Consider the following 14,327-nt stretch of genomic DNA (forward strand, 5'->3'; position numbering starts at 1 on the left):
CCAGCTATGAAACATCTAAGTCTGTTATGAATAGTCATTTAAACAACCAGTACTGTTTTATGAGACACCAGCAGGTTATTTGATTATATTACAATCACATGCCTTGCAGTTGAACTTTACTGTTGCCAGTGAAAAGCAGAGGAGAGGAAGAAGGAAAGGGAAACGGATCTTTGCTTTTCTTAGTGTCCTTTGTAACTCATGCGACTCATACAGTGAGGACACCAGACAATATCTTTATTGAATGTATGCCATCAAACTATTTAACACAAAATATGACATATTTTAACTGACCTTGTCTTAGAAAACAAAGGCAGACTCCAACAGATTTCTTAAGTGAAAGCCTCTAATATCACAGCTTCAATAAAATAAACATCTCTTTTGTTTTCCCTCTTTGCCTTTTACAAAGACCAAAGGAAGGTCTAAAGACAGACTCCCTGATGGAACACATTTAGCTAAAATAACACTGTCGCCTGCTTTTAGAATTATCTCAGCTCCTTCCAAATATAGAAAATAATAGAAAAATAAATGCTGTTTTATCATCATACTTCACCCCTGAGAAATTCATATCCTCCAACAAACAAAAGTATGAATTAAAATTGTCTTTCGAGACAACTGCTGGAGAAAGTTACATAGGGGAGAGTCAGGGATTAAATATACAGACTGATTTCTGCTCCCAGTTCTGCCCCAGACATCCAGAATGACACTGGGCAGGTCAGGGATTTTTTAGGTACCTGCTTTCCCATAACAAAATCCATACCCATGAGTTAAATCCTCATGGCTTATAAAATGCATCCAGAGAGTTAGGCACAGAGAATAATAAGTGAAAAGCTGCCTAATACAACATAAATCTAAAAAACGTAGTCACCCTTGGGCATAATAAAATGGGCATAATAGTATTCTCCTACCTCACAGAGTGCTATCAGCATACATTTACGAATGCATGGGTTCATAAAGACTACAGAAACAGCTTGGGAGACCCTCCTACCACATCATCTCAAACAGACCCTGCCGCTGCCTGTCCCTGGCATGAGGTGTGTGGGGCATAGGCCAGGGAGAGCCCTGGGGGTTGATTGTTCTTGCACCTTGCTGTCCAAACAGGTTTTTACTCTGCAGCATTCAGCCATCTATAAGAACACGGGAATCTTATCTTTTGAAGTAGTTGGGCTGAGAAGCATAGCTTTTCCCCATGCTTTTCCCATCTTTCTCACGCTGCTGGTATTTCCTAAGTCTGGGAATTATCCAGAAACCAGAATTCAGCAACGCTGCTTTGGTATTTGCCTTTCTGTCAGGCCTGTGAGCAAAAAAATGTTGTCTAAATGCTTGGTGATGTCTTAAATTCTCAGAGCAAGAACATGTATGTCTTCACTTACACGTCCTTTGCGTCCACAGGCATATATAGCAAAGCGGTGAGAGATCTGCAGAAGTGATTTCCCATCTGAACACGCTGTGACCTGGATGCCCATGTAGGTATACGGTTACAATTTTTGCAACCTAGGTGCAGAGGTTTGAAAATATGCCCCCAGTGACCAGTCATTAGCAAAACTGAAATGAGGACAGTTTCATGTAAGAGGCTTTCTGAAAGCCTTGAAATATACTCAGCATATTTTAAATGGCTTTAATTCTACAGTACTTTTAATATAACCCTTTAAACATGAGGGAACACAAAGGGGAGGTTAATTGGAATGGCTAATTAAACACAGTGAAGTTAAAGAACTGGAACACTGGGATTTTGTTTTGATATTTAGCAACATCTCATAACCCTAAGGACATTGATTTAGCCTAAGGTCTGGTATCTTTATAAATTGCAACATAGCCTGGAGACCCAAAGGAGAGACAAAAGGGTTGAGTGCTTGTAACAACAGATTCCCAAAGGAGCCCTAATAACAATTATAACCAACATGATTATTTGCATTAGTTAAAAAATAAATCCGTCTCTCAAGTTTTAGTCATTTTGTACTGATCAACTAGGATATGGAAACAGTGAGACAAAATCTGCAACAAAAGCACATCCGACCTAGGGATTCAGAGGACAGAAATTTGTATCTTCCCTTGTGGATATTCAGCCACAAACTTCATTTTGCCCTCGATAATCCCAGAGCAATTCAAACCATTCCTCAAATATGTCAGTGAATGGGAAAAAAAAAGGCTGCTTTTCTAGACTTCTTCCCCAGTCTTTAACGATAACATTCAGAGAGCCTGTGAGGTGTAGTTATACCCATTTTATAGCTAGGAAAACAAGCAACGTACCCAACTCTCAGCAAGCAGAGAGAAACCCAGAAGCGGTGACTGGATGTCCAGACCTGTTCCTCGCTGCTGAAGGGTGCCTGTGCCTGCTGCTCTGCCATGCTGATGTGCCAGCGACAAACCCAGTAGAGCAGGAGCTGCCAAAAAGCACTGAAATTAGAAACAGTAGAGCCACACCAGTAAGATCCTAAACCTTACAGCTTCTCTGGCTGGGGGACCAGGGTCTTGTCTGTGCACTGCATGGTGCAGGAATGCAGGATGGAAACCTGCCTGGTTGCTGTGTCTCATATGATTAAACTGGAAGCAGAGACGAAAGCTGTTGAACCTCTGTTGGCTTTGTTCAGTGAGCTCCTCTTCCATGAGACCTGACCTTACCACACAAAATAAAACCTCACTTTAATGAAGGTATCCAGATGGCCCTCCTAGACACAGCTATAGACTGCTGAATGCTAAGAACAAATCAAAGGAGTTGTTTGGTTTGTTGGGTTTTTTTAGTGTTGGGGTTTTTTTGTGTGTGTGGGTTTTGGGGGTTTTTTTTGGTTTTTTTTTTTTTAGGGTTACCTTCACACAAACAGCACATATATCACAGGAACATGAAGAGCTGGATGTTTTCTGTAAGCATTTTCTTGTCTTTGCTGACTGAGAAGTTCCCACAACAGAGCACAGTTTGCCCAGAGTTGTTTACCTTCCCGATTTCTGATATCACTGTTCAGCTGCTGGTCTCGTAGCAGTGCACAGATTACGATGTCTGCTGAAAAACATGATTTCTCAGCCTTAGCAATGGCACCTGGGGAATTAACAGAGCTCTCAAGGATTAAAGTGAGATCCTAGCCATACTTACATTACCTGTGTAGCCGGCACAAGGAAGAGTTAGTGTCCGTGTTACCATGATTCACATGGCTGATGCAAAAGTGTATAATCTTTTTAGGAATGCTGACTTCTATTAATTTAAAGATACAAGGATCAGATTACTAGAATATTAATGGTATAGATGCATAGAAGATGAAAGAACTATTATGAGTCTGTTGTTCTAGTTTAGTAGCTGGACTGTTAGAAAGCAAGCAGAAATACAGAGCGCACATGTAGAGCCCCCAGTAACCAAACCCCAAGCAATTACCTGCCCAGACTCAGAAAGGACACGTAGGTTATTGCTAATCGTCTGGACAGGGTGAAAAGACCTGAAGAAATGAGACCCTTTCTAAACTAGCAAGGCAAGGTAAGTGGTGGGGATGGGGATATTTAAGCAAATTTTATGATGATGGGCAACCTGCAAGCCAACGTTGTTCTGCCAGATCCCTGCTGTGACTGTCCATTTCCATAAAGAGCAGCTCCGTGGTGCCACCACACCACACCAGGGACCGTGCAGGTGATCAGTGGTTCCACAGGGCACAAGTTCACCTCGTACCCCACCTGCACACCTCTCCTGCTTGCTTCTCACTCTGCATGGATCTGGGGTGTTCTTAGAACAGCTCGAGCGAGAGCATCACTCACAGTCCGTTACAGGCTACTGTCTTTCCAAAGGGCGTTCAGCTGATGCCCCCACAGCCTGGTGAAGCCTCACTGAAGCCCTGCACATAGAGCAGACAAGTCTACCTCTCCAAAGAAGATTTGCTGGCAATCCACATACGTTTCAATACATAATTTTGATTTCATGAATATTGAGGCAACACTAAATGACTGTGTGAAGCTGCAATCCAGCTCCGAAACAATTTGCAGCGAAAGGTATTCAGGCACCAGATAAATCTACAAATTCACTGCTTTCATTAATACTTACAGAATGCTCGAGAGTAGAAGAGGCCTTTATGCACTATATGAAATATTTAACTGGAAACATATTGCCAATAATCAAATATTATGCTCTGAGAAACCTAAATGCAGTCTAAAAATTGGGAACTTACTGCTGAGATAGCAAATAGCTCGCTCTTCATTTCTAAAGGTCTTGCAAAGTTTTGTCAGTGCTTTGCAAAAATATCTGCGAGAAATGCGAATCCTCCCTGTAAAATCCAGCAGGAAAGGGCCACTTCCCAGCTGCCTTTGTTGTCAATTTAGAAAAAGAGAAAATGGTTTCACAATGATTGCTTTCACTTTAATTTCCCCCCTCCCCTGATTTCAGCAGGAGGAGATTCTGCTGCTTAAAGGGGGTTGTAAGTCCAGAACTGCTCTGCTGACTTCACAGAGGCGTAAATGAGAACAGAACAGAGACAATTGCTTTTAAATGGATTAATCAGAGCAAGTTAAATAAAAAGCAGAAAATTCTGTTCCCGCTTTATATTCAGGTCAGAATTTGGGGATTTGTTCTTCTCATTTGCCAGTGTTTCAGAACTAGGAAATAATATCTGAGAATTCTTTTTTCTTTCTTGACAAAGAGCGCTAGTCAAAAATTGGGAACCAGATGGCTGCTTATATATTTCTTTTTTTTATTTACTGCAATACTAAAGCCACCATAAAAAAGCAAAGTTGAACAGACAGAGCTAATAATATAATCATTCAAAACACCTGCAAACAGTGCAGATGGGCAATTTCTGTCTGCAAAATCATCAGTGAAAGACCGCCTTCCCATATGGGCAAATCTAGCTGCCTTAGAGCTTCCTAAGCTCTGTCCCTTACCTTAAGAAAACCTGCATTGAGCATATGCAGTCTTTTTATAGCAGAGCAGAAGTGTCTGTATCTGCCTGTTTATTTTAGTTAAATATAACTTACAGCACTTACAGCCCTCTATCAGTGTATTTGATTTGCCCATTGTACGTCCCAAAAGGGCAGAAACTCTGAAGTAGTAAAGCAAACAGCTTTTACTCAGGCAGAACATTTACAATTGTTAATGTATATTAATGAACCTCAAACACATAAGTTTTATTCCTTTATGTAAGCAAACAGTTACAGGACCAAGGTTGCTGTTGCTGGGGGGTGTGAGCACATATGTCTGTCTTATGTATGCATGTGTTTAATATTGGGTTATGAAATTATTTCTCCCCCTTATTAGAAAATAAATCCTCCTTCTGGTATCCTTTTGGCATGTCATCTCCAATGATAATATACATCGAGAAATGGGAAAGAATGAGACCCAGGTTGTTCCAGAGCTAACGCTGGTGCTGCCATTGAGCCTAAACCAGGACGGGCTGATTTTCATGCCCCAGCTTCTCGTCACTTCAACAACAAACCTGCTTCAAGCCCTGGCCCTTGGGAGCTCCCCAGCCCAGCTTCCCAGTCAGATGGAACCCAAACCTCTCTGGAATTCAGCGTGATCTCAAGCAGCCCTTGTGACCAGACTCCTCATTTCATCCCTGGCGCTCTCATCTAGGCAAAATATTCAGCTTTGATATTAGTATTATTTTTGAGTCAGCATCATTAAGAAACCTCCCCACTTTCACATGAAAGTCTTATCTATAAATTTGATTATCCTCGAGGATACATGATTTTGGAACAAAAAAAAAAAAAAAAGTGTAATTAAACACTGTGAAAATGAAGTGGCGAGGCTGTTCCAAGCCAAGCAAATCATCTGCAATACTACTTTATTCAATGAATTCAGTCTGCGTTGTGTCTTTGCTCTCTACAACATCTAAAAAAAACCACAGACCTAACACTTTTTCTTTTTTCTTTTTTTTTAATACTAGCTGTGGACAAAAATAGAAAGCTTAACTACATTTTTACACTGCTGCTCTTGTTAGGTGTGGGCACCCACACCAGCTGCTAAATAAAAACTGTTCCTTGCTCCAGAATATATACAAATTTACTTAGAAATTCCCTGTTGTTCCTTACAAATATTATTTTTAACGTATTTATTCTGTGCAGAGTGATCTCAAAAGCAAGTCCAGATGAAACACAAATGGTCAGGAAATCATAACATGATTTTGGTTTTTTTTTTTTTAACCTCTTAAAAACCTACCTTAATACCACTGCATAAGAGAGTGTCTGCAGCCAGGACATCATGGAAGGGGGTTTGAATGCAGATCCCACCAAGGCAGTGACCTTCTCCAGGCGTTTTCTGCGTTCAGGGTCCACACATGAGGTCTCTCTGGAAGGAGCTCATTGCTGTGACAGGGCCTTAAATTTCATTTTCCTCAAATATGTGCACAACTTTGAAATTTGCTTTGTATAAATACTTCCTGGCAGTGAAATGCAACTTCTCAAATCACCACTGAAAGAACACAAAAGGAGCAGCAACCAAGCCACAAGGAATGCAAACATTCACAGAAAATATTGTACATTATGTACCTAGTTCTGGTGAACATCATCATTAGGCCATTTCACCGGGATGCACAGTGTTAGCAGCTCACGTTGTTGTTTTAACATAACAATTAAAAAGGTAATATGTCGTAGGAAAGGAAGTAGGGGGGAATGTAGGTAAAGAAAGACCTGGTTTCTGCATTATATAGCAATATAATTCTGCAGAAAACCCGTCTGCTCTCCTAGCCAGAGCTTGGAAGGCTACAGCTTTTACAATGCCAGCTCATGTACGAGGAAAAAGATGTAAAGGCTTTGCCAGGGCTTCCTATAGTGCAGTAGCTCCATTATTATTATTAAGTATCTTCTTTTCAAAGTTTCCTGGATTTCCTAAATGTAACAATAATTTTAATAATTACAAAACCGAGAATACTACTTCTATGACTGACTGTGTTCCCTGTTTTCCTCCAAGCTAAAGCTCTGCTTTCATGTAATACATAAAAGAGCAATATTGCTCTGATGAACTAAGACACATGAAATATCTAATTAACATTAAAATATTGTCTCTTGTCATTAGCTTCATTTGCACTTTAAGTGTCAGTTCTTGAGAGAGAGGTTCAGAAGCAATGACCTGGTCCTCGAATTAAAAAAAAGAAAAGAAAACAAAAACCTATGCAAGGCAGAAAAGAGGAAAAAAATACGCTAACGTACCACATTACATACAAACAGAACTGCTTGCAGTTCTTGAGAAAGAGGTTCAGAAGCAATGACCTGACCCTTGAATAATAATATAAAAAACCCTCAACAACCAAACCATGCAAGGCAGAAAAGAGAAAAAAATACAGTAATGTACCATGTTACATACAAAGAGAGCTGCTTTTCTTGATACCCAGGCTCAAAACAGGATTCTCAACAAATAAGAAGCTTTTTTCTCTCTTCTTTTTGTTTCCCAACCATCTCACCTCCGATGAACCCCTACAGAGTAACTTTTGGCCATGAGAGGGATGGAGGGTGATGGGAGGCCCCAGTCCCATCCATTTCCCTGTGCACCCACCGCACAGCGCCGGGCATTGCAGCTCAGCCAGCCCTGCCAGGGCTTTTCTTTTCTGGCTGAGAGCTGGCCCTGGGACCTGCACTCACCTGTCCGAAAGCACCCTGGCCACCAGCTGGGTGGGACCTTTGGGGGTGAGATGTCCCGGGAAGCTGCCCTCTGGTTGCAAAAACTAAACCCTCCCATTGGCAAACAAGCCAGCTTGTTGAGTGTAATTGTTTTATCAAAACAGATAACCTTTTGTGATCATCCTGATGGGAGCAGGAAGGCAAAGGAAGATCATTATTTTCATTTTAAACTGACCAGTTTGTTAATCAGGTTTTGATTATTTATGTTTCTAGGAGGTTTGTGCCAAATGAGAACTGCATTTATTTATTTATTTGTTTGTTTGTTTGTTCTGTACCTGGCACTGAAGCATGCCAGATCCCTTCGCAGCATTTCTTCATCGCAGCATCAGCACAAACCTCACAAAACAGCATGGAAGTGGAAGTGGGCACTTCCCAGCCTAACAGCTCGAGGTCAGGTGGAGCTGCAGGTTCAGAGCTGGATTTCTCAGCTCTCCAGGATTGTGGGAACTTTGTCTCGTTAGAAGGGAGAGCTTAGCTGAGATACTTGGAGCAGACACTCGCCTGCAGACACCAGCAATTAATGTGTACTCAGACAGGGGTGTTTATTTCTGGACCGTGTCTGGTAACAACTTTTTAAATTAAAATCTCAGGGGTCGCAAGCAGGGTGAGAATTTTTACTGTGAAAAGAAAGGTGGATATTATTTATACAATATAACCCCAACCTCATAAACAAAATAAACTTTCCTCTCATTAGAAACTTTCCCCTTAGAAAGACCCGCTAATTCATTTGAAGCGTGATCACTTTCCTCTTTGTGCTCATGTTGGTTTATGCAATCTATTAACAGCTCTTCAAGTTACTCTTACTTTTGGTCTTCCGTGTTCTTGGGAAGGCAGGAGATGTGAGAAGAAACGCTGCCCTGTCCCCATGTCCTTGGCTGGGGAAGTTCCCAGCTGCTGCTCATCCTTGGGGCCAGGGAGAGCTGCCTTTTTGGGGGGCACAGCCCCCCGCGCATCAGCCAAGGACTGCCGCGGCCACCAAGTGCTGCTACCCTTTCCTTCCCAAAGCTGGAGGAACAGCTGTCTCCGATGCTGCATGGGACAAAGGAGAGCAGGAGAAAATCCACACATCATTGGAAACACCGTTCGTACCATCATTTGTAATTTCCATGCACTCTCTCTTTTGCCTAGACATCAGGATTAAATGCCAAAACCTGTAAAACTAATTGTATCAACGTAATTCCCTTAGTCAGCATACCTCTTGGTTGTGTCGCTGTTATTCCTTGCCATTTGTAGGTCAGGATCTAATGGATGAGCTTTACAGGCCTGCATATTTCTTTTTGGAGTTCATTAAAGCCTGAAGCAATTGCACCTTAACATTTCCATGCAATTGCAAATTTGACCTCTGGCAACAGGCCTTGCAAATCGATTCATTTCCAACCGGTTATGATTTGTCATCACTGAAAAGTTTTGGTGGGGGGGAGTGCCCACCTCTGAGCCACGCACAAACCAGCCAGCCTCAAGAGACCACTCCAAAGCAGGGCTTTGCCAGAGTCACAAGGACAAACGGAAACCAAGAGACAGTTGAGACACTTATTAAAAACAGTTAATTATTTAAGAGTCATCAAAATTCTCACGTGCTAAAAATTGATGGCAAAACAACCAAATGCATCCCGTGTTTGGTTAACACCTAAAATTTGACTTTGACCCTCTGGTACCAAAGCAAAGAAATTCACAGTTAAAGCTACATGTCTAAGCAGTACTCTGTGCTTAACTCACACTGTTTTTACAAAGGGTCTGTGCACAGTTTTAAGTGCCATATGTCCAGGGTAAGGAAGAAAAACAACAACTAAAATATTAATATCTAGTGTTTGTTTGTTTTTTTTTTTTTTTTTTTTTTTTTAATACAGGAATTTAGATCTTGTGGAATATAATATAGAGTAATGATTCTATCTGATTACTGGTTTTCATTTTCCCTGGTAGTTCACTTGATGCTCTTTTAAACTATCATTACATGACTTAAAGGTTATTGAGTTTTGTTTCTTTTTTTTTTAATCTGTTGAAATGTTTTAAGTTTGTGGAACATAGACTCCTAAATCAATGCTGATGGCACATCTAAGGTGCAAGTTGCAAATTTAATGGATTTCTTTGGTTATAATAATTAAGAATAGGTATTTTTACATTTTTTAAACCGAAAAGTCCACCTCTCTGAAGTCCCGATTGCAAGTGTTTAGAAGTGCAAACATGAAAACTGAACAGGAAATTGCATTTATTTTTGGGTATAGCATATCTGAAAATCTGCCTCAACCGCAAAGCAGAAGCACACTGGGAACAAGTACAAGAATAGGTCATGAGTCTGGAAAAACTCTTGATCTTAAATATCTATTTTATTACTTCTCCAAATCTGTGAAGATACGGCTTTCAGCCGCAGGGATTTCTTACATTTTTGGGTGATGGACTAAAGGTGCCATTAACAGAAGATCACATTCCCTGTGTAGGTGCAACTTCAGCTAGCACAGTGCCAGACAGGCTTTCCAAAATATGGACATAATCTGATTAATATTGCTTTAGCACCATCCAGAAAGCCAACTGCGCATGCACTATACACTTTTCTGCCAAAGTCCTCCAAGAAATACTTTTTACTCCTCACTGTTCAAAATAATCCATGACAGTATATTACTGCCTTCCTACACATGTGTTACTCAGCGCCCTATCTTCAGTTTCTCAGCTCTCAAAGTATAATCCCACAAACAGCTTCCAAAAATCTGAGATGCGGTGAGCAACAGCAGATAAATAAATAAATAAATAAATTCATATACCTATTTCTAAAACATTCGCTATGTCTGCATGCCAACCAAACAAGCTTCTCAAATGAAGTTTTTTCCCTTTTTATGTTTGGTCCAGGAGAATAAATCAAGTTTCATGTGACTGAGTAAAACAGTTCATCAAGAGAAACTTCCTTTAATGTGCAGCCATGATGGCATTACAATTTAGTTGAAAATGATAAAGGCGAGCCTTGGTCCACATCTGTGAAACCACAGAGAGATCTGTCCTCTCTGATCCACAGGAAAATTATCAGCACTGTGGCTTTTGTTAAGTCTTTTCATGCAAGATGTCATTTTTCAGGAATGTACAGTAGTTATCTTGTAGTGAATGCAAACAAAGTTATGAAGTCTACAAATTAAAGATGAATATCCTGTTCTTTGGCTAATGTACAACATTCTATACTTCCATATCATTTCATATCTTTTAATATAAAATAATTATACCAGATAGGATTTCCATCTCAGACCGTGACAAATGTCTTATTGCTACACAATGCGGCACTCCCGGTGGTCCCCACCACTGTTCAGTGGGCACAAGGCAATGAACCCTGCTAGCCACCCGGCCCAGGAGGGTTGGAGGCCATCCTGCCAGCGGCTTTTCAATGCATGCAAGGCAGCTCCTGGGTGTAAACACATGGCGTAGGTGAAGTTTCTGACTTGATTTTACAGCACTGCAAACTCAACAGTTCCAACCCGGCTTGCTTCTCATTCTGCTGCCCCCACACGCGCTGGGGTTTCTCATTGACCTGAATGGGGAGCAGGGTGAGGAGAGTCTGGTAAATGCACTCCTCATTCAGGGAAGCAAAGAAAAACTCTGCAGACTGCACCGTCAGCTGGGTCTCTCTTGTCTAAAAGCTTCTGTGTTCTGGCGTGAAACGAAGGCAAGACTCCTCAAAGTAATGAAAACTGTAGCTATACTAGCACAAAAGCAGCATTGCCCTTTTTGTGCACATGTGCTGCTGCTTCTGGGAGCTCCTGGCTGCAGATCAGTGAAGATTTGGGTGCATCCACAGAGCATGATGCAGTGCCACAAAATCCTGGCACTGGTCTCCCTGAAGCCCTGGAAGTGGCACAGCAATCTCAGCAGGGCAATCCACTTTGGCTAGTTTCCTGGATGCTGCACTGATGCTGCAGACACTGCTACGCCTTACTTGAAGAGCCTGCTTGTTCAGCGCTATCTTGGGATCTTCACATGATGCTGTCAGGGGCTTGTACCAGGTTTATTTTGCACAAACAAAATCACTGTATTTAGAAAACTCTCAGCTCTGGACATTTTATGGCAAGAAAAGTCAATTATGTGATAATGCTAGTGATACGAGAAGACAACCAGCATCCAAATTCCTGCCGTCTTTTTTCTACCCTTTTTGACCTAATGTGTATCCTTTGGTCAGTGGCTTAATTTCAGTGCCTCACTCATTTATCATTTTGTACTAGGTTTGCCTGGCAAGGCTGTGGCAGTGGGGGGCACAGGGTGGCTTCTGTGGGAAGGTGCCAGCAGCTTCCCCCGTGCCCGATGGAGCCGATGCCAGCCGGCTCCCAGCCGGACCCGCTGCTGGCCAAGGCCGAGCCCGGCAGCGACGCTGGCAGCGCCTCTGGGATAACGGGTTTCAAAAGGGGGAAAGTTCCTGCGCAAGAGCAGCTGCAGGGGGAGAGGGGAGGGAGCCCGTGGGAGAGCAACAGCCCTGCAGCCCCCCAGGCCAGGGCAGGAGGGGGCCGGGGGGGCTCCAGGCGCCGGAGGCCGTGGGGAAGCCCCCGGCGAGGCAGGCTGTGCCCCCAGCCCCGGGGGGTAACGGGGAGCAGACCCCCACCCGCAGCCCCTGGGACCCCAGGCCGGGGCAGGGGGATGCCCAGAGGGGGCTGTGACCCGTGGGCAGCCGGGCTGGAGCAGGTTTGCTGGCAGGACTTGTGACCCCATGGGGGACCCGTGCTGGAGCAGTTCTTGAAGAACTGCATCCGTGGGAAGGACTCGGGGTGGAGAAGCTCATGAAGGACTGTCTCCCATGGGAGGGACCCCACGCTGGAGCAGGGGCAGAGTGTGAGGAGCCCTCCTCTGTGGAGGAAGGAGCTAAATGTGTGATGAACAGATCACAGACCCCGTCCCCCTGCACCGCTGGCAGAGGAAGGTTGAGAAATCAGGAGTAAAGTTAAGCCTGGGAAGAAGGGAGGGGTGGGGTTAAGGTGCTTTTAAGATTTAAGTTTTATTTCTCTGATTTGTCTGTAATAAATTTTAATTTTTTTCCCCCAAGTTGAGTCCATTTTGCCCGTGATGGCAACTGCTGAGTGATCTCCCTGTCCTTAACTCAACCCACAAGCCTTTTATTATATTTTCTCTACCCTGTCCAGCTGCGGAGGGGAGTGACAGGGCGGCTTTGGTGGGCACCTGGCATCCTGCCGGGGTCAGCCCACCACACATTTGTAAAATGGATAGATCCGTTCTCACCTACATCAAAGGCAACATGCAGGGCAGCAGGGGGATTTAGAGGCACTTAATAACTGTAAAGTGGTGACAATACTGGAATGGTGCTAGGAAAGAACAAAGTATTACTTTGGCAGGTGAATAATCTGTGCCCCAAAGCCATTGTGAGCTGGAAGTGACCTCTTGTGTCAGCTTAGCTATCTCTGTTCACTGGGCTCTAAATACCATGCAAATAAATAAGGAAGTGATAGGTAGAGTCTTTTCAAATTTCAGAAAGTTCTGACTCACTTTCCCACGGAAGTGAATCGCACAGTTTAATCACAATTCGAGCAAAGGCAACACCTTCTTTTACTAGTCCACTACCCAGTTAGCTCTAATGACGGCGTTTAGAGACTACGTGCAGAACTGCAACTCATTCATCTTCAATCATTATTTTGAGTAGAGTACCTCTAGTGCATTTTCTCTCATCTTTTCCTCTTAAGCATGAGCCCTCCAGCGCTCAGCATCGGAAGTACTTTTTCTGAAGGCAGCACAAACGCGATGCAGTCTGCGGCTGTGACATTGGTCCCCCAAGAGAAAGCACCAAGTCATGAAGAGAAGTCAGGTTGTTGCTCAAGTCTCCAAAGGAAATAACCAACTTGCTGTCATGTCACTAGCAAAAACTGAAGGGATTATGATTTGAGGAGCGGATTTCTGAGTACCCTGCCTTGCCACTACACAGTATTTCTGTCTTTCTTTTTTATTAACAGCAACTAAATGAACCTCAAAAATTATCTGGACTGAATGACAACAAAACAAACTAAAATTAGTAACAGCATACCCATTGCCTAGGGCAGTGCTGAACTGATGGCTGATGTGATGGTGACAGACAAATCCTTATTCCCATTCTAAAATCTGTCTACTAAATAAATAATGCCATCAGTAGCATTTCCAGCAATTGCATTCAGCTCCTGCAACTTTTACACTATTATTGTATTGCCTTTGACTTACTCTACAGCATAGTTTGGTACCTGGGCTGACTCAGAAGTAGTACTGCAGCCAATAAACTCATGACCAGAGAGACTGAATCAGTTAGTTTGAAGTATTTGATGGATAATATCTTACACCAGTCCTTAGTAGAGATCCAGTACTTACCTTGTCTTTTATTCTTCTACGCCAGCCTTTTGCAGTGTGGAAGTACTTTCTGGATATTCCTTCTGTATCTCCTTGTTTCTCTCCTGTTTTTATCACATCAGCCCTGATAACAAAAAGAAAAAAAATGTATCTGAGTAGCAACCTATCTCTACAGAAAGACAAGCAACAAACACAATGTAAGAGGTCACATCAGAAACAGCTGGAAGACCTGGGAAGAAAGTATGTCTGGATCTAGGGTAAACCTTTAAAACTTTTTAGGCAGATAAGCGGAGTTGTCCTATTTGGATATCTTTGATGGAGTTCACAGTAATAGAAACCTTCTTTTCTCCTTGTGTTCTCTAGAAATCCCAAGATACTTTTTATAAGAACAGGGTTATATCTGAAGTGTTAAAACACAATATGCTTCTTCCATTAACATGAAAAATGCTACT

General features: G+C 42.6%; 1 long non-coding RNA gene across 9 annotated transcripts in view; it reads right to left on the reverse strand.

Moving 5' to 3' along the window:
• LOC119157966 overlaps positions 1 to 13,995 on the reverse strand; it is a 28,803-nt gene extending 14,808 nt beyond the window's left edge. For 6 of the 9 annotated variants that reach the window (XR_005107720.1, XR_005107717.1, XR_005107721.1 and 3 more), the window contains exons 1-2: positions 6,128 to 11,835; positions 2,248 to 2,992 (exon numbers count right to left, since the gene is read on the reverse strand). This is a non-coding gene — a long non-coding RNA (uncharacterized LOC119157966). Of the gene's footprint in view, positions 1 to 2,247; positions 2,993 to 6,127; positions 11,836 to 13,896 lie in introns of those variants that run through there. The other 3 variants (XR_005107715.1, XR_005107716.1, XR_005107719.1) reach the window with 3 other exon arrangements.
• Positions 13,996 to 14,327: the final 332 nt, after the last annotated feature.

This window comes from Falco rusticolus, chromosome 15, assembly GCF_015220075.1.
Source record: "Falco rusticolus isolate bFalRus1 chromosome 15, bFalRus1.pri, whole genome shotgun sequence".
In the NCBI taxonomy this organism is placed as follows: domain Eukaryota; kingdom Metazoa; phylum Chordata; class Aves; order Falconiformes; family Falconidae; genus Falco; species Falco rusticolus.